Source organism: Crocodylus porosus, unplaced genomic scaffold, assembly GCF_001723895.1.
Source record: "Crocodylus porosus isolate Cpor-Errol unplaced genomic scaffold, CroPor_comp1, whole genome shotgun sequence".
NCBI lineage: Eukaryota > Metazoa > Chordata > Crocodylia > Crocodylidae > Crocodylus > Crocodylus porosus.
Window position 1 is genome coordinate 114,353,838 of NW_017728931.1, and position 21,539 is coordinate 114,375,376.

The 21,539-nt window shown below is 42.3% G+C and overlaps 1 long non-coding RNA gene across 4 annotated transcripts in view; it reads right to left on the minus strand.

Annotated features, from left to right (window-relative positions):
* The window catches only part of LOC109315683, a 60,186-nt gene that overhangs the window by 1,817 nt on the left and 36,830 nt on the right, over positions 1 to 21,539 (minus strand). The window contains exon 1 of one of the 4 annotated variants that reach the window (XR_002102581.1): positions 8,938 to 8,950. The exons of the other annotated variants lie outside the window; for them this stretch is intronic. This is a non-coding gene — a long non-coding RNA (uncharacterized LOC109315683). Of the gene's footprint in view, positions 1 to 8,937; positions 8,951 to 21,539 lie in introns of those variants that run through there. 4 annotated transcript variants of the gene reach the window in all.

Below are 21,539 nucleotides of genomic sequence, written 5' to 3' on the forward strand. Positions count from 1 at the left end.
ACCCCTGTTGGGGAATGTGGCCCCTGTAGGGAGGCGGGAGCCATTGGGGGGGCTGCAGGAGTCAGCAGGGGATAGGGCCAGGTGAGAGAGCAATCCAGGGGACTGGGGGAGCAAGTGGGAGTGGAGCAGAGCATGTGGGCCCTACAGGGGAGGTAGCCCCTGTTGGAGGGCCATAGCCCCTGTGGGGGGCCGTAACTCCTGAGGGGAGGGCATAATTCCTGTGGGGGGGCTGTAACCCCTGTAGGGGGCAGCAAAATGTGTATTCATGTATTCATAAATTCATGAAATATGCATTTAGAGTTCACTTTATTATTATGATAGAGACACTGGTAGTCTTTCAAATTGCTTTAACACTGTAGATATATCAGTTATACATTGCCCAACTGATCACTGTCTCACTCTCATTCTCTCTCTCTTTATAGTGGTCTTTTGTTTTAATTGTGGAGGAACATGGATTTTGGGGTATTTTACAGAGTGACTTTGGGATTTTTTTCTCTGGGATTTTTCAGTTTTCCAATAGGGAACACCAGAATTCCTCAGACCTGGCACCTTGGACCCAGCTGACTGTGGCTGACCTCCTTTCCAACTGAGGCTAGGAGGACATGCTTTGACAGTTCAAAGCAGGCCACCACACCCAGAACATCATCCAGGCAATAGCTGCTTAGATGGCCGGACAGGGGGCATACATGGCAGTAGTGCAGCACAACGGCCACTTCTGCAGCCACAGCCCACTGGCAGCTGGCCCAGAGAGGCAGATGCTTCATCTGGGTCTGGCAGGTGCACAGCAGGTCACAGTAGCCCTCACTGCCAGACTTCTGCAGTGGGTAAAGGGCTCTCAGGGCTGCTTCAGCAGTCCAGCTGGCACAAGGGGTAGTGTCCCCAGGTACCAGTTGGCTGGGCCCCAGAAGCTCCTGACAGCAAGTAGCCCTGAGCTACTTATCAGGGCAGCTTTTAGTACTGATGGGGCCAGGCCAGTGCAGCTTTTTATACTGCTGGGGACAGCATAGGTGCTGGCCCCAGGCTCTAGCTCCCCCTGGATGCAGATCCAGGAGGAGTCAGGCAGGGCTATTTTTCCCCAAGTGGCACAATTTGCACCACCACACAAAGTGCATGTCTGAGCATGTGCACTGAGGAAAAAAAGCCCGGGCTCAAATTTGCATCACTTCTATTTGAGCTGCTGCAAGTGCATGTGCTTGCATGTGTGGAGGCACCCACAGGGTACACCTATACATGCTATTAAAGTAATTGAATAAATTGGTGCAGTTCACATTGGAGTGTATTGCTCCCAGGCATGCCATTTGCATGTGTATCCAGGACTACAGCATGTTGAGTCAGGGTCGAGCAGCTCTGGCTGGCAAGGGGTCCCTGGGATTAGCCTGCCAGACCAGGACCGTTCTGACCCAGCACAAGAAGTTGCAGAGGGGCTGGCTGTGGCATGAGGCTATTTCAGTGTGAGTCTAGCTGGCAGACAGCCGCTTCACAGAAACTGGCCAGCCCCAGCCAGCCCCATCAGTATCTATACATGCACTGTGGTGGAGAAACTAACTTCACCATAGGACAGTACTTATGTTTGACAGTAGTATCCTATAACGGAGTTAGTTTACTCTGTCTTAATAATACTGCACATGGTAGATGGTGACACTTTACTGTAGAGCTAATTAGGCAACTGCAGTAAACAGCTGATGTAGATGCACCCACTGCATTACAAATGTACTGTTCCAGGTTTAGATTTAGGCCGCTTAAAGTAAGCCATCTAAACTTAATCTGGGTCCTGCACATGTCCGGTCACACCCTAAAGAACAGAAACAAGGACAAACAAAGCAAGCAGAAAGTGGAGAAGAAAGTGTTGTTTCAAAGAAAAAATTAAAGTTATTCTGAGCCTCTTTTCATAGGCCTGCCCTATGAGAAGAGGCCAAGGGACCTGAATCTCTTCAGTCTCTGCAAGAGGAGACTGAGCGGGGATCTTGTGGCTGTCTACAACCTTATCAGGGGCCAGCAGCAGGGACTCGGGGAAAGTCTGTTCACCAGGGCCCCCCTTGGAGTCACCAGGAACAATGGCCACAAGCCGAGGGAGGAGAGATTTAGGTTAGATATTAGAAAGAACTACTTCACTGTAAGGGTGGCCAGAGCCTGGAATAGGCTTCCCAGAGAGGTGGTGCTCTCACCTTCCCTGGAGATCTTCAAGAGGAGACTGGATAGGCACCTAGCTGGGGTCTTATGACCCCTCCCACCCCCCAGTGCCCCTTCTTGCCCATGGCAGGGGGTTGGACTAGGTGATCTGTCTAGGGCCCTTCCGACTCATTGATTATATGATTCTGTGATTCTAATGCGTTCTCTTTTACTCATATTTTTTTTAAACTGCTACCTTAGCCAATAGTATTCTACACTTGCCTAGTCCTTTTGGAAATAATCAACACCTTGAGAAGACTAGCTACTTCAAATTATTGCCACTGACAGACTTTTTCCCCTCATAGGTAGTACAAATCATTCTAAGAACTACCTCAAAAATAAATGAAAAATAACTCTTTTTAAAATAGCTCCTATAATATTTAAACCTTATGGGAAATTCAGCATATTAGCAAAAAAAGACATTGTTTCCATCAGAAAGGATACTTCATATTGTCCTTTCAGGACAGTACAGAGCAATTTGCATGGCTTAAAACAGAACATAACAGAATATCTGGGAGGTGCCAAATTTCTTGTTAGGGGGTAGATTTGGAAGGCATATTCCTTTCAGGGAAAGGCCTTCAGAAAATGGCACATTTTATGTATGATACACTACATAGAGATTCTCCATCAAGATGAATTCTAAGGCTGTATCCAGATATGTGGGAGTGTGCACTTGCAGTAGCACAGATAGCAGTGGCACAAATTTTTGCCACTACTTTGTACTGCAGCACACTCCCATACACATGCACTTTGGTGAGGGACAAATTGTCCTGCTTCAAGCAAACTTCCCTGTCCCTGTTTCTCCTGACCCCTGGCAGCCAAAGCATCTCCCTGGAGGGCCAAGCCTCTGTTCCAGTGCACAGTACTGTAGCTTGCACCATACTGCTTTTTTTTTCTCTCCCTCAGTGGTTTGTTTGGTTATGTTACTACCAGGAAATCCCAGTAGCAATTTTTGACCCTGTGCTGCAAATTTGCAGCACTGGACATATTTTTATGTTCCAGGAGTCCGGTTTGTGGCACTGCAAAGAGTTTTGTGGTGCCACAAACCCCATGTGGCAGCATATCTGGACACAGCCTATGATGCTATTCACTGTGGAACTAATTTCTAATTTTGTTTAAGTTACTAATGTAATTCTCAAGGCTACCACATATAAGTATGCACCAAATCTAAGTTCCACTGAAACGGGTGGGAAAATGAAGCAATAGAGCTGGGTATGTAAAGTTTTTTTTCAGTTGAGTACCTAAAGTGAAAAAGAAAAATCGGTGGGGAAATAATTTTCAGTTGAAACAAAACGGAGATATTTTTGTTTCTTTCATTACAACCCCTCCCCCCCAACCATTCATTTTTGTCAAACAAAAGCATTTTCAGGAGCTCACAACATATTTTTGCTTTGTATTTAACCCTTTTCAGTAAACTTTTTAAAACGCAGTGGAAAGCACATTTTCAAAGGTTTTGTTTATAAAGTATTAATACAAAATATTTCAGCATTTTCAAAATGCTTCAAGCTTTTTAATTTTTCCCTGGAACCATTTTTTTTTTCTCTCTGAAGCCCATTTCCTGAATTGATCCAAAAAACCCCCAACAGACGTACTATAGCATCTCCCTAGCAGGAAGTTGATGTCTTTCATTGGATGTCAAATAGCTCTCTCATACCCCAGAAGGTAGTATGAACTGACACAACTAGTTTTGCCAACTGGCTGAAGTACTCACAAAGGCTGAATAGATTTCCAGTAATAATATGAATATATCCATCTCTAAAAAAGGATCTCTGAAATTTATATAAAAAAGCTTGCGCTCATGGTTTAGAAATAGCTTTAGTTCTCTTAAAATTCCATATTTAAATGAATCGACTGCTTATTAAAAGTATCTAACCTGATGACATCAAAGGGAAACAGATCAGATCAGACCATATCTATAGATCTATATCTACGTAAATCTGTATTTGTATTTACCTATACAATATTTATATTTATCTCCTCCTTTCTGCCCTTTTGTTCTCTCTTTTGAAGTTCATAGCTTCATCCATAAGTTGCCCTCCAAAAATATAGTGTGTAACATGACATAGCTGTCAATTTATTTTTACAGCTGCTTCAAAAAGGGCAATGAATACTGGGAAGAAACTAACTTGAAACACCTTAATTCCTTTGAAGAAGAGTAACTGAAAGAAATTGACGGTAAATTCCTGATCAGACCTCTTCACCTGAGCCCATTTTTTCTTTATCTTTCCATAGACTTTTCATTACTGGGGGAGGGAATGGTAGGATTGTGCAAACTACTTTGTAGAATCAGCAGAAAAGTAAGGCAAGTTATGCAGCTACTGTGAAGTGTACAAAATTATGCTCCATTAATGAAATCAGACTATGTCTCCTTATGGGATTAGCTGGATGATAATTAAGCCCTCTATGCTTCTAAATGACACAAACCTGTCAGCTGTTCCAATTCACTGTTCTTAAAGTGACAGTGTTCCAAGGCTGCAATATTGCAAGCTCGCTCCTCTTGTGACAAGCATTGGTTTCTTGTCCATATCAGGGACAAGGGACCTGAATCTCTTACAGTGAGATGAACAGTGTATTGGCAATTGCATTAATTTTGCCGGTGACAGGATAAACCTTGGATGAGGTGATTAGTAATAAACTGCACACTACAGAACCACACACTTGGCACATCACTAAATAGAGTCCAACAGAATGAAATATAAGGATGTTGTCCAGCCAAGTAGCATGGCATTTTGCAATGAAAAGATTTCAGGATCCTTATACGTGCATTATGCACACTTTGAAGCAATGCTTTTTCATGTATAGCCAAGTACAGCTACAAAACTAGCCATGGTACTTTTCTATGTATGTAACCTCACTATATCTGACACTTCTGAGTTGCATTGAACCACTCTGGTAAAAAAGAGAGGAGGCTGTTAGTAGTGAGACATCTTCCAGAAGGGCATACTGAAAACTTTTCCTCTTATTAGCCACAGAAGCAAAAAAAATCCTTTCTCTCCCCTCCCAAGCATAAAGTAACAGATCCAGAGATCTTTCCAATAAATCAGACTCATGTGGAGAAGATGACTTAATTGGTTGTGATAAGCTTGTCTTTTCGTGTTTTATTGTTATGAATGAAGTTGTTTTTTAACTCTAGCATTAACATGTTCTTAAGTATACATTTTTCTATCTTTTGTATAAAATGTTCCCTATATAATTAATGCATAGTGTTCTACTCTTGAGATGGAGCTAGGCAGTTTAAAGAAATTAAACCTATTGTTTTATATTATATCTGTTTTCAATCCTATTTTTCTATGTTTCTATGTTTTCTATGCTTCAGTGATAGTTCAGAAAAAAATTCCCATATACAAAAAGAATATTTGTTTAGTCACAAAGTCTTATAATTTATTATTCCTCTACATTGCTCAGTTGGGCTCATCTGAGTTCTGGAAGAAATTTCCTTTGTGACTGAGAGGAAAAAGAGATACCATTTTCCTGCAGCAATTGTCAATGATCTCCTTTTAGTGATAAAGCTGTAACAGGTTTCCATACTCCAGAGACCTGAAGACTAACTAATATTTTATGTAAGACCAATTATTGTGGTGGGAAGGTATATCTTCATTTACAGAACACTGTGATATATTATAACCTGTCTAAATTCTCTAAATAATTCAAGGCAATTTGAGGTCATTTGCAAGCAACAGTTTATCGAATCCACTTGGCATCTCTAAAAACTTAAACAATAAATATGCACTGCTTATTGTTTTTTTTCTTTTATTTGTATGGATTGCAAGTGATAAAAATCAAGCAAGGTTGCTCCTGCAGAGAATGCAAAGGTATAACGTGAAAAATAAAATGATGCCTACCTCTGGAATTTGTCAAGTGATCATTACAGTCATATCACTTCACAGAAGCAACCTTGTTCACCTTCCGAAAGGAACTAGTGCACATCTTCGAGGTTCCAAAACTTAGTACTCTGATTAGCATTGGTTTTTTGTCCATTTAAAAAGGACTGAACACTTGAATCATTTGCAGCAGAATACAAGACTATCGACAAATGCATTAATTGTTACCCATGACAGAAGTGATCAATAATAGGCAGCAAACTGAATAACATAAACCTCACTAAATTGAATGTAGTGATAGAATTCAAACTGACTTAACACAGTGAAATAGGGCTGCACTAGCAACTGTGTGTAGCCCAGTTCTGGGGAGAGTCACTAGCTATGAGAGAAATTTCAGCCATCATATTCTTTATGCAACCTGCAGTCTGCTAGTATTCACACTACTATTCAGTGTCATCTGTTTATATAAACAGGCTTTAACATCTAATTTTCCAGGAACACCTGAGGGTACTTAAAGAACTGCATGTTGTTCCTAAGGAGAGAGCAATATTTAACACTGTTCAAGTAAAGCACACCAATACTGCATACTGTACATATAATTCCATGGTTGTTTTTCTCAAGCAGCAGAACCTGAAAAAATGGAAGCTTTCACTTGTGGTGAACCAGAGAAATAGATAAATAAAGAATGAATCTTCCCTCTCCTCTGCATGTCATACTCCTCTGAGTACCTGCAGCAGCTGCAAACAACATTAGACCTCTGACTCTCCTTTAAGGGAAGCTCCTTCTCACTTCAGGGACTTTCCAGCCTAATTCCTTTACCCGTTCATGAGTCCAGTAAAAACATCATAATTTCTTAAAATGCATTCCGACTAAAGGTGCACATGTGCAATTACCAATGAAGATCACTGTAGTTTATAGAAGTCTGATACTACAGAAGGAGCAAGAAGTTCCATCCCTCTAAGTCTGATTCTGTGGCATATATATGTGGTTATATATGTATATTTAAAATAAAACCTCACATGCAAAAGGAGGCCTCTGGTGCATTTGAAACACCCTAGCTATTCTGGTCTTTCCCCATGACTCCAGTACACTGTTAATTTTTTATTCTGTGGTATCGGCTGACCTTTGAAAGTGGGATGTAACTTAGGGGTATATAGCTAAAGGAATTATGGAAAAAAGGCTCCAGACCTAAAATGATCTGATTCAACTGAATTCAGAGCTACGTTCTAAAAGGATGACTTGAAAAGGAAGTGGCTCTAAATGTCACATATAAAAAATATGACATTGATGGCATTCTTTCCATAGAGATCATGGAGACATAGGTGGGTTTGTTAAGCTGATTTGAGCAGGCTTTTCCTGACTTTGATATTCAAGAAGCCTCACTGAGCCATGCCATTCCTTTAACTTGTAACCTGGTAGCTGCTTCAGAAGACTGTAGACTAAAACTAAAGACTAGGTACCAAAATAAGATGGTGAAACTACATAGAGGTCACTTAACAATGAATATCATGTTTTAAGTCCAGGGTTTTGTTAAAGCATGTGTTCATTTTGAAGAAGATTCACTCTGCCTTTCAAGCAAGGATGGATTAACAAAGGCAGGTGAAACTGTACTGAGCATTACTATGAGTAATGGTGGCTGAAGCGACAGCACTTCTACATACTAATTTCTGAAAACAAATGGCTGACCTCAATGGTTTAATGCATGAAAGGTGATCTTCGAATTTTCAGAGAATAAGTTTTCGTATCAGAGTTCAGTGTTGTTCCCATGACCCACAATACAAATGCTAATCTCTGTCGTATACTGATAGTGTATAAGGTGTGTTTGTTTGGCTATCAAACACAAATGGTTTTGAAGTATTTGTCCTACCTTTCCACTAGTATTTACTTTGAGCATGCCTTTTCAGCTAGCTATACCATAAATATAAGCCTATCCAAACAAAATTAGAAGACAAAATCAAGATCAATTTACCATAGATAGTTTACAAATCTATATGAGGTTAATCCTGCTAAACAGTAAGAGATATATGACTGAAATTATTGCATCCATTCATGTGCATTTAGACACTATGTGGCCAAGCCCTAAATGTAGATGGTTCTGAAATGATCAGAAGAGTGTCTAACCTGCTATTATCCACATCAAAATTATCATTCTGAAAGTATTCCTTTAATTTATTTTCTTCTGCAAGAAAGAAATGCATGGCAGGGCATGACAAAAAGACGTTAAATTGCTTTTATTGTACTCAGTTGGAGTGCACATCATGTCTGCTTGTCTGCTTTGCCTCCCCTGCAGCAATAAAAAAGCCACTCAAGAAAAAATAAAGCACATATTTAAAGAAACCACAAAGAGAAATACAAATAAAAATAATTGAGATACAAATACAACTATAGGCAAATATCTTAAGCACCCACACAAAGAATGTAAAAGAACTGTCTACCTAATACGGATGCTCTTTTATTAAAAACAGAGTAGAACTGCAATTGGTATGCTTGGGGACACTTTCAGGTGCCTTTTTAAGAGAACACATTGTCAAAAACTGAATTTTCTTCTACAGGTTTCACCAGACCCCATATATCCTTTTAATATTTACCTGAATTTTGCTGAAATGCTCAGGCCTGTTATTTACTGAAAGAATTCAGAAGGGTACTTCACGGCTGTAGGAGCCACCAGCAAATGGTAACTCACTTCAAGCAATACAGAATTGTGCGAAACACAAGCTATATGTATGTAAATGCAAGGTACATTATTATAGGAAATATTCAAATGCTCTACTATCACAGTGTATTAAAACATCTTAAAAAGTGACTTTCTGGAACTACAACCAAGAGGCATTTGTTATCTGTTCACACACAAAGAGCAACAATATGCTCTTAATTAAAATGCCATTTATTTTCCAGTAAGGGAAGATAGAAAACAAGAAGGAAGTGTAAAATCTCAATGAGCAAGCACATGGTTGGTGTCTTCTATGTAACAGTTAGTTTCTGAAAACAAAATTTCCATTTTTCCTGAAGCAGCAGACTCTCAGAAATGTAGAGGTGATTACATGTCAGCTAGGGAAATAAAACTCAACATCCACATTTTAACTGTTTCAGGACTGGCAAATAAAAAATAACTCCTTCCACATAAGTACCAAGAAAATTTACCCTGAAGCCATGATAAACATGGAATATCATTGTTTCATTTTTTAGAGAACCACTTCTCAGAGTGGAGCTGGCAATTTTGGTAGCACTGGAGAGTATATACCCATACACCTATGTATAAAGCTAGATTTCAGGGACAAAGGAATAATAACATACTCCACAAATGCCAGCGAAGCCTCCACAGAACTGGGTTTCATGTCATACATTGTTGCTACCTGGAGTCTTGCCCTCAGCAAGTGATAGGGAGTGGTTCCATGCACACCCAAACCCTAAGGGCCCTTCTACAGGTGCAGATAAAGGCATAATGGGATCTAATTATTGATCCACACAATCATGACTCCTGCCATGCCACACATGCCTGGCAAGAAGCGTGATTGTGGGATAGAAAATCAGATCCCATTATGCCCAATCCTCCTGCATCAGCAAGAAGCAGGCTTCCACAGCTGAGGCCCACCTCAGCTCATGGAGCTTCTACCCCACACACCCCCACAGCTGGTAGACAGCACCTGGTGACACAACAGCTGGGAGAGAAGCTCCTGCAGTCTCAAAGACACACAGGTGCATAGAGCCCCCATAGTTGAGAGTCCTGTCACTTGGGAGCTCCCAGGCTCAGAAGTTAACATAGTCTCCTGAGCTAGGAGCTTGGCTTAGCTGATGGGGCTCCCAGCCACAAGAACCCCTAGCCACACATTAAATGAATGACACGATAGGAAGCAACCACAAAGGTATTACCCATATTTGTGAAATAACTTTGTGGCTTCTCATCACACCATTGATTTAGTTAATGTGTAGTTGTATGACCACTTAGTCACAGAGAAATAGGACAAAACAGGACTGCCGGAGGTCACCTAGTCCACTCTGCTACCTGAGGCAGGATCATCCCTATCCAAACCATCTCATACAAACCACAGTCTAAACTCTACATAAGATTACTGTCAACCCCGATGCAACACAGTCCTAACACTCTAGCCTGTCACAGGTAAAGCAGGGGAACCATAGCAGCTGATGTCCTGCTTCTATAAAACATTGTCACTATACGATCAAGAGATCCCAGATAGAGGGCCAGACCCCCTGCTACAAAGGAAGGTAAAAAAAAAACCCACAGTCCACACCAATCTGACTATGGGATTAAATTCTTTCCTGACCCCAGATATGGTGATCAGCCTGACTCTGAACAGAGGGACATTTGCTCATTTTTCAACAGAAGCATTAGAACACTTCAGTCAAAGTTTCCAGTCTTGACTGTAGCCAACACTCAATGTCTCTGGAAAGGCTCAAAAACACACATGGATAGTTATAGCAGAAAGAGGTGGGGGAAGGGTAGGGGCAAACAGGAAAACCTACAATCATGAGGCATACTACACGTTAGAAAATAGGCATACATACACCTAAATCATCCACAACCAGAGTGAAGCCACATATATTCACTTGTGTATGCCAAAAAATAAGCAAATAACCTATGTTGCATGTTCAAGTCACAAGAGCTTATGAATATAACCATTTTTATCAAATACAAGATGAGGTCCATCCCCCAAATCAGCATAGGGGAAAAAAGCTTCTAATCTTACATTCATAGAAAAGGAAGCCTCATTTCATACATTGTCTATCATTATCATTAAACTGCTGTCAAAAGCAGTATGTGCTTATTAATGGAAAATGAATTTGACCAAATGCAGAAGTACTGAGTATGACTATAAAGTGCATGACCTATATGGGACAACAATGCTGATGGGAACCTACCATAAGAACACGTTAGTGCAGCCCATCTGAGTAAGACATATGGTAGTGTCCATTGAGCACAGTCTCCCTCAGCACTGTCTCTTTTTCAAGTCATGGTGAACCACTTGTGGATACATTTTTACTTCTTCACTCCCACAATTGAGCTGTGCCTTTCTTTCCCATTTTCAATTAATCCTATTTCTACATGAGCCTTAAATGTCTGGCAAACTTCACCAACAGAACCTCAAGGAGTTCACCAGAATCCTTATGTCACCCCCATTCTCAGTCTGTCACATATGATTAATATGGCCCTGCCATCCATGAGGTGAAGTGCAACCATGTTGCCCTACACGTCATCTGCATATAAATTATTGGAGGATCCCAGGACTTGTGACAAGAACACCTAGTTCCAGTCCTAAATGGGATGCTAATTGACACATGGATCCTTTGGGGGGCAGGGGGGCAGTATCTGAAGCAGAACTAAGGTGTGGGGTCACTATGGCTTGAAATGCTTTTGACTCTACTAGGGTCAAGCCCAATGAACTGTATGGTAAATCATGAGCCTTTTGGCTTTACTTGAGTAAAACATACTCAAGATCATTAATGGGTGTGTTCCTGAGATTAAGTAATGTCAGATACAGATCAGAGCCATCCTGCAATGTCTTCTTAAACATTAATTTGATGATCTGAACTGTGCATATTCAGCCTGACCATTGGATTGTGGATAACCTGGGATAGAATGGGTAAAGATTATGCCCCCGTCAGTCACAAATTGTTTCATCATATGACTTGCAAATGGCACATAATCCCAGACAATTTCTTTAGGTATGCCATGGTGAGCAAACACAGTCTTCATTTTGGCTACTACCATGCCAGCTGTTTTGTCTGGCAGGTGCAAAACTTCAGAGTACTTCGTGTAAGAGTCAAGTAAAATCAAATAAGAGTGTCCCTGTAGGTTAAAAATGTCCCCTGCCAGTTTTAGTCAAGGCAGGTCTGGGATCTCACACGAGAACATGGGCTCTTTCTGATTACTGGGTTGGAGTTCTTGAAAGGGTGCACAATTATCAATCCATTGCTCAATGTGTACATTCATTTTAGGCCAATACATGATTTGTTGAGCTCACTCTTTCGACCTTCATAAGCCTTGATGGGGTGAGTGAAGCAATGTCAACATATTGGTCCTTGCACCACTTGGAATGATTATTTTTGGTCCAATCATAAGCAAATCATTCTGAATCCAGATTTGGTCTCTGAGAGGTCAGTAGGGCTTTAGTTCAGGTTGAACTTGTTTTTGGCTGCTCAGCCATCCATTAAGATGCTGCGCTCTCAAGGCTTGTAGTTCCTTGTCAGACTTAGTGTGCTTCTGTAACTGCTGAAGTAACTGGTCACTGAGTGGATCTGTTTCCATCACACTGTAAATCACCTTTTCTGAGTGGAAAAGATCAGGTTCAGGAAGTGAGCATTGTGGCTCTAGAAAGCGTGTCATCCACTAACTTGTCTTTTATTGATGAGGAAATTGGCCCAAACTTTCAAAAACATCCGGGTATAGTTTAAGAAGGTCCACCTTGGTTGCTGGTTCTGTCAAAGCCATTCCATGGACTCATCTGATAAGGTCTAAAGTGGTAGATGCCACCCTACCAAGTATTGGTGGGTCACTATTGTCTGTTATATAAAAAGTTAAATCAGATTCATTAGCACCAGCTTTGCAGTACGCAATGATTGCACCTTGTGGTTTGATGCATGCACTGCCAAATGCAACCAATGTAACCTGAGCTGAGTCTTCCGTACTTTGCCTTGCTATACCAGGCCTTCTGGTTATCAAACATCTGTGAATGCTGCTTTGCAGACATTGTGCCCATGTATATGGTACTGACTCCCTTTGCAGACTTTGGAGCCTCTCCTTTTGATTTCCGCATTTTTGCGAAGTGGTTCACTCTTGAGCATTTATAACAAGTTTCTCCAAAAGCTGGGCAGGACTCAGGCTCCTGTGTGCTTCCACAACTTTTACAGGCTCTGTCTTTGTTAGCTTGATTGCCCTCCTGTGGAGCAAACTTCACTGATGGTTTGTTTTGTTTTTGCAAAGTGCTCTGGCAGCTTTGCTTTTGCTCAACTGTATGCAAGCTTCCTTCTGCAGACATAACTTGGGCCTGAACACTTGTAAGAGCCTTTGTTCTGCAAATATCCACAGCCTGTGCTAGGGTGAGGGAGGGATTTTCCAGAAGCCTTTCTCTGAGTTTTCAGTCAGTTATGCTGAAGAGAATTTTGTCCCTCAACATAACATCCTCAGCAAGTCCAAATTCACAATGCTCTGCTCTGCTTCTGAGCTCTGTAACAAAAGCATCTGTGCCTGGACCCTCATTGCATCTAAGTTTCCAGAACTGATACCTTTCAAAGACAGGGTTTTTTTTCTGGGTTCTCAGTAGTTCTTGAATGCTGCAAGCACCTCTGTAAGAGTTTTGTTATTAGGGTCTGCAAACACTGCTTGCATGTTGTTGTAGATTTTTAGGGCTTTATCCCCAGTGCAGTGAAGCATGACTGCAATTTTATAATCTTCCACCTCTTCCTCAGTCTTTGAGACTGCAACCATCTCTTCCAATGCGCCCCAAGATTTCCAGTAAAGGATAATGCTGGTGGAGGTTTGAAATGCTCCATTTTTTTCTTTGATGGAAAACTGTAACCCTCTTAATCAGGATGCTGGTGACTCCACTGAGAGACAGGTCACTTCTGACACCATATAATGTTTACTTGATGCCATTGGGTTGCAGGGATGGGGCACTCATTCAGACTTCCATACCCCTGCAGTTCTGTCCTTGAGTCACCATTCAGTAGAGACCGATGGGGTGGTAAACAGCTTCATCTTTATTAGGAACAGGATTCATCAACTCACATAGTCACATGGCATCAGGGTCATCCCACTGCTGGCCCTTAAAGGTACATTCCATATACCACAGATATGTGCCCAGAACCAAGTTAATAAACCAGGATTTACTGCACAGTAAATTAAGGCACATTCATGGAATGTGTAGATGTTCCCAGTTTGTACTACATATAGGTAGGTGCCACAATGTGCTCAAAAGTGTGTTTATGGAGTACATATGCTAAAACTTGTAGCAGTTTCAAAGAAAGTAACATGGATCAATTCTGGATGACCTATGTATATGGGTAATATATACAGATTATTATAGCTACATTTATTTCACTGTTAGTGTCTTCAAATTTTATCCTCACTCCCTTAAGCTCAGGGAGAGCAGGGTAGGACAGTAAAGGTGTGGGGAGAGGCTGCAGGGGTAAGAAGCTGAGGGGAGGCAGAAAGCAAGGGATCTACCTGATCTTGTCAACTAGATTTATTTTCCCTGCCATAGCAGTGAAAAGGGGACAAATTAAAGGCAAACCTCCAGTAATTAGATTCTGTACCTAGACAATATAAAAACTTTATAAATTGTCCATATATAAACTCTGACTCAAAATATTGTGGGGTTGTCTTATAATCAGGGTGGTCTTATCTTCAAGTAAATACAGTAAATGAGAAGTAGTTGGTTGGTAAGGAAGAAAGCAAAGAATATCATAATCATTGTTTTTTCCTTTGGGGGGGGAGAGGGAAGAGGATGAGAAAGAGAGAGAGAGAGTTAATTTTATTTATTTGTCTGTCTTTCCCCATTGCTTGGGTATATCAGCTTCTGTAAAGTCATAGTTCTATTGAAATCAATGGGGTGAGACAAAGTATGACAGCTGTGGAATGTCACCTTATCTCTAAACTTTTTTTGAAAAAAAAAATCCCTTTCTGCTTCCCTGTTCTTTTCTTTTGAAATTCTGGCAACTCTGTGCATACTGAGTAATAAACACAGTGCCCAGTTGCACATGGGCATGCATCCCTCTCCTTGCCTTCTGTTCCTTGCGTCAGAAAACAGAAACAGTTGTTTGAAATGTTTCATAAACAGCAGACACTTCAAAGAGAAACTATATGATACTAGCAAGGAAAAGGAAAAAATGGAAGGAAACCTTTCAAAAAGTATTCCCATTGAAGGAATACGTCAATCACAGCATTGCTTGATTTCTCATCATATAGCATCCTGTGTGTGGAGGTGTAGGGAGGGAGGCAGGCAGGCAGAGAGGAGGAGTTTCTCCTTGCTTTATAACTATTCAAACACAGTATCTTTGTAAATGGATTGCTCGGTTAATAAGAGCCCCTGCCCCCATGTTAGATAACAAGGTTAAGTAGTGTTTCTGAAGCAGTGTCCCAGGGACACAAATAACAAGGGGTACTCACCGGCGGCAGGAGACACAGTTCAGCAGGGGCGGAAGGAAGAGCCCGCACGACTCATCAGCCACCTCTTTATTTAATTAAGACTGGCTGGTGACATCAGCTTCAGATGCCAGCTGGTGAAAATAAAAATGGTGGCTGATACCGCAGAAGGCAGGAGGGAGAGCAGCACAAGAGGGGAGCTGCAGCTGCTGCAGGGAAAGGAAAGGATCCTCCCCATGGTACCCATGGAGCCTGACGAGCTGGGGGCAGACGCTGGCAGAGTGGGGCAGAGCACCACAATAGGAGCACGCACAGGATGGCGAGGGAGCAACAGGCACACCAGCCACAGGGATGGAGCCAGAACTGCACCCAGAGTCTGAGCTGACCCCAGGTGGGAGTATTGGGATAACCATGGTGAGGAGGAAGCCACACCAGTGGGAGAAGACCCTGGGAGAACCCCAAGGGTTTTAAAATTGGGGCGGGTATCGCCGCCAGTCCCAGCTGGGATGACAGGAGAATAGGAGTGAATCCTGGAGGTGACGGGCCAGGAGTAAAGAGCCGCACCCCCCCCCCCCCCGCCAGCTAGGGCCAGGGGAAGGATAGTAAGGGGGCAGGATGCAGCCACATCAGGAAGTGGCTCGTTATTCTGTGTTTTGTTAATATATTTTATTTAGTTGCCCCGTGTGAAGGGGAAGAGTGGGAAGTGCGGGTATCCCTGAGGAACGGGGCCAAGGAGGAATCTTGGAAGGTTTTTTTGTGTTTCCCCAAAAGAAGGGGTAGAGGCAAGGAAGGTTGAGGGGTCAGGCCCACACGGGTGAACCTGGCTATGGGCCTCTAGATGCCAAGCCATGAGGCATTATCCCACCAGAGGGGATGAGGCTGACGGAAGGACAACGCACTGAAGGAAGCATGAGAGTGGGGTGTAGGGGTGGTGGAGCCCCGTGAATGACCGCGAGGTGAACCACGGGCCACTGAGTACACTTGACAACCAATCCCGCCTACTGAGGAACAACAAGTCGTAGCAGACAAGAACAGGAGTGGTGACTCGAGGGGGAGACATCTGCTTGGTCTGTGGCACAAGTCCATAAGGCACCTTACATCTACCACCAGAGCGAAGGTTGCACAAGAATGACTATTTGAGACTCGGCAGCCACACAGAGATTATTATAAAAGATATTAAATGTGCCCCATTATTCTTCTAAACAGAAGCATCTATTTCATTGTATAGACTGAATTGGGAAGCTAGGGAACATGAGAAAAAACAACTAAAAGGATCTCTTTTTTTAAGTGTATCTAGGATATAATTCTTATACACTTAGGTATAAAATAGTTGAAGATGTTATTATAAAAATGAAGTTATTTATTACATTTTTATGGAGTACATGTGCAATTATTTCTTCCCTTAATAAAACCTTTCCAAATGAATATTTTTATATTCACATAATGAGAACCCGCTGTACAATTTACTTCAAAATCATGTAAATCTGGGAACATCTTTCTTACTATTTTCCAGGCGTAAATATTAAAAGCAAGTACAAAGATGTCTTTAAAAGAATGGCTACATTGAGCTATGCTTTGCTTAAAAACCAGTCCCCAGTTTTAATATATAGGGTAACTAAAATTAAAATATTATCAGTATCCTGACTTTTGGTAGAGGATGAATATGGTTGACTTTTGAAGACTGTTGAAATGTATTAGTTCTTGTCCCAAGCACTGGATAAACCAGTCAAAGTATAAGGAACATTATCTTCTATAGGGGGAAATTATATTAAGAACACGGGAAATGAGAACAACTAGGGAAGATTTGGGCAAATGATAATGAATTCATAACATTTTATATAAGAAGGAAAATATTCTATACCCACTTACATTCCAAGCATGCAGATAGCTCTAAACAAAATCCTGGATGACAGGATTTAAAAAAGGAACACAGACATAGGCTTGTGGGTGGGGTGCAATGAAGGGTTAATTGTTGGGGCCTCAGGTCTACAATGTTCTGTCTGCTATAAATGGCTGACTGAAGATGCAATACTGCCTGTATGATCTGAGCTGAGAAATTCAGGCAAAAAAAATTAAGGAAAACAAAGTCTAACGTTTAAAATGCTCAGAACTTGTAGATACCTGGTTTCCACTTTAAGCTCAGACACTGTCTTGCTATGTGAGTTTGGCAAGACATTTGAAACCTTACTAATTTCCATAGCATTCACAATCTTACATCCACATGATCCATATTCCCTTTTCAATTGCCAAAGCTTCTTGCCACACTAATAACAAACATTTCAAGCTGACTATTCATCAATCTCCCGAATGCTGTTTCTGGTGCTTATAACAATTGCACTTACTTTGGCCATGATTCCAACAAAACAGACACCTGACTAATGGTATTTAGAAGTACCTATATTTTATTAAAGGATACTTACCACACCAGTCTTCTAAGAGCTGAAAGGTAATAATAGAACATATGCTTCTGTCATGGAGCGAGACCCCCAGGCGTGGCCGTGATGCCCCTGGCAGCTCCGTGACCGTGCAAACTCTGCCCCAAGGGCACCCTCTTATCTCTCCTGCCATGGCTTTGAGGGGAAAATAACTCAGGAAGTTGCCCACAAGCCTTTGCTTAGTCCTGGTTTGCTGAACCTTACTCAGGAACTCTCATCTGTAGGCCCTTTGCCAGACCTCTCTTCAGTACAGTGCTGCATGAGAAACCTCAGGCCTTATGGGCCAATTTCATGGCTCCAACCACCCCTTTACCATGCCCCATGCCTTGCAGATGTTACATTGCTGTTATGCTGTGTTGGGGCCTGGGCCTACTTGGACTCCACCCCTATGATATAGCTAGGCCTTCTAGCCTACACCGTGTTGGGCCTGACTTTGAGGAACTATCCAAAAAACTCCTTTTATTACTGGGCCCCTGGCCCTTGCAGCTCATGCCCCTCTGGTGCTGGGCTCTCTGGTAGGGCTGTGTGAAGCTTTGGGTGGTCATTCAATTCGGAGGAGATTCAGCCTGATTTGGTGGCCAAATCTCTGAATCTGAATAGAATTAGGGGACCAATTTAAACGTCTGGATAGATTCAAAGCTCTCTAAATCTTCAGAAAAGATTCAGACAGCTTTGATGATTCCAGCAGTCTCCAGTGGCTGCAGCAGGGAGCTGCAGGTGATCCGAGATGCTAAGTACTAGGGACGGGGGAAGGAAGGCTCAGGGAGTTGGGAGGGGAACATGGGGGGACCCCCCAACCCCTGCCTACTCCCCACCCACCGCAGGTCCTGGTACCTTAAAAAAAAAAGCCCCAGAGCTCATTGGATGCTACCAAGTGGGGGGGAAGATCCCTGCTGTCCCCTCTGCCCCATGCTGCATGGGAGGCTCTGCCATGAGCCCCCTACCCCCCATCTCTCCCAGCCCCCTCCACCTGGGCCAGCTCTGGCCTTTTAAGAAAAAAAAAAAAACAGAAAAGCTACAAGACTCTCCACTCCTGCAGTGGCCTGGGGGCTTTGGGGGGCTTGTGCAGAGCCCCCTACATGGTACGGCATAGTGGGGGGCAGTGGGGATTGTCTCCCACCAGCAAGAACAGTGAGTCTGGGTGGGCGTTCAATATTTTTTCTTAAAGAGCCAGAGCTGGCCCAGGCCAGGCACTCATGGGGGCCTGAAGGAGTGAGAGGAAGTTGGGGGGCTCGTACAGAGAAAGCCTTGCACCATGTGGCAGTGGGGGGCAATGGGGATTGCCCCCCCCCATGCGGCAGCACCCAGTGATCTGGGGCTTTTTTTTCTCAAAGAGCTGGAAGCAAGGGCAGGTGGGGCAGCCATTGCTGGGCTGGGGGGAGGGGGAGGCTGGCTGATTTGGACATTCGGAGATTTGGCTGAATCGAATCAAGACAATAATTCAAATCACTGAATCAAATCAGTGTCCCCTGAATCGGCCAAATCCAAAGCAAATACTAGCTGCTTTGCACAGGCCTACTCTCTGGCCCCTTGCAGCTTGTGTACCACTGGCGTTGGGCTCTCCAGCCCCTTGCAGATCACACCCCACCTTCTGGTGCTGGACTGTCTGCAGCCCCTGAGACTGCATCCCACTGGCGCTAGGACTCTACACAATTGTGCCCCCAATGAGGCCTCCTTCTCCTCTATTAGCCTCATCCTGGTCCACCAGTGCAAACAAAAACACAAACCTAAGCCCCTGGGCTACAACATAACATTAATAAGAAAAGCAGCACTCTGCCCCTTTGAGAGGCCCAACTCCATTAGAATACCAGCTTCTTTTATCTCTGGGTACCTCATGAGCCCCTAGAGTCTTAGTGCACTTGGAGGTAGCAAAGCATGCAGCCAGGTGCATGGGGCCACTTTCTTATGCAGCAGCTCCTCCTAGCAGTTACCAAAGACAGGCAGGCCCCCAGTCAGCCTCAGCCCTGACCTTATATGTACCCTGGACTCCAACCCCTTCCAGTCAGCTGACAGGCTACAGTTGCCAGCTAATTACCATGTTAGCCTGTTACTCAGGCAACCTGCAGCTGTGGGGCTCTGTGTAGCCTGCCAGGCTCCTTTGCTAAGCTGTTTCTGCTCTTAAAAGCACTGACACGCCCTATGACAGCTTCCTACCTTTCTAGAGGAGTAGACTTGAATAATTAGTAGATTTTTTTTTCATTTGGATGTTTTGGATTCCTTTGAGTGGATGTAACAAACTTTCTGAGAGGAAATGAAATTAACTACATTAGTTTTTCATGCTATAAGGCAGGGTAGATAAGTGCTTCCTGTTTCATGCTAGCCTTAACTCTTTCTTGCCAGATCAGCTTCAAACACCCACTCTTCAAACAGGTGTTTATTCAGCTAGGCACTGAGAAAGTTGTTTGCATTTGACAGGATGGCATAAGGAGAAAATGGAGCTGAGTGCATTCCTAGCTCCTCCAGTACCTTTTAGTAAGCTAGGAGGTAAAATAGGGAGGGAAGGTTGAGTAGGAGTAAGGTGGCAACCCTTTTCGGTAAGCACAGTAAAAAAAAAGTAAGAAAAAATTTAGGGCAGGAAAACTTGACTTTTCAAACTTTAGTTAAAGAAGAGTTCTTCCTAACTGAGAAACAAGTTCTACTCTATACTGACTTGTAAATGTCACCCATTAAGAAGCTTTTATTTTATTAATGAAGCATAGCCCGGCTATTAGATTGATCTTTCATATACAATATATAAATAATAGACACTGTCACACATTAGCAGTAAATTTAGTTCTTTGAAGTGCAAGTAACATTAATTTCCCAAATCCTGAACACAGAATTAAGAATGAAATGTGGACCATAGAATACCTATTGGAAAATCAATGAAAAGAAAACTGACATTTCTTTATTACTGACACAGCCAAGGAGTGCAGTAGTATAAAATACAATAGAAATGTCCCTTACATCATGAATGTAATACAGGTCTGGGACTTAACCAAATAAAACACCTCTGCACCTTCTTTGCAGTGAAACTGTACTTTTGCTGTAGCTTGATTCCAGGTTACATATGTGTACTAGGGCTATATGAAGCTTCGGTCACCGATTCAATTTGGAGGAGATTCAGCCCAATTCAGCAGCCAAATCTTTGAATCTAAATTGAATCAGGAGACCTGTTAAAAGGTCTGAATCAAATTGGAAGCTTCCAAATTGGTTCGGAGAGATTCAGAAGGCTTGCAGCAAACAGAAACTAAAAAGAGAGAGGGGGATGGGATGACCTTCTATATATGGAAAAGGCTGAGGATGGGGGAAAACTGCTCTAATATTGATATCTGTAGCTGGCTAGGGACTGTGATCTTTCTCTGAGTTCCCTTCCAACCACAGTAGTCTGGGATGGATGTAGAAACAACATATAAAGCTGTGTCTGAACAGTTTGAGGTGCACTTTCACAGAAACTCCTATACCTATCTCTTTGAAACGTGGAAGGTTTCATACTCTCAGAAGGGGCTACCATTCCTGATGTTCTCATCCAAATATGCAAACAAATGACAAGGTTATAGGTATTTTAGTGATTCTCCATTATATTCTATGGCTGAATCTCCGAATTGGCACCAAATCTCCGAATCCAAATTGCCTAAATCTAATCAGAACAGTGATTCAAATCACCTAATCAAATCACTGTCCCTCCAAATTGGATCAATCCAAATTGAATACTTGCTGCTTCACACAAGCCTAATGTGTGCATTAAGTAATAAGGGAGATGCAAAAGAAGACTTAGAACATATACACTACCTGTTATCTGTTCAAATCTGTAGTTACAAAAAACATACCTTTCTATTCAGAATGTTCTGATGAAGTTGACTATAGTTTTTACTTATAAAACTTTCAAAAAATTTTTAACGGATTTTATTCAGTCAGTTTTTAATTCCATTCTTTCTCTGGCAACTGTTCAGTAATCTGAATGTACAGCTTAAGGTTTTAAGAATGCAAAAAAAAATTACTTCTCTAGGTATTTCTAATGAAGTTAATGGCACT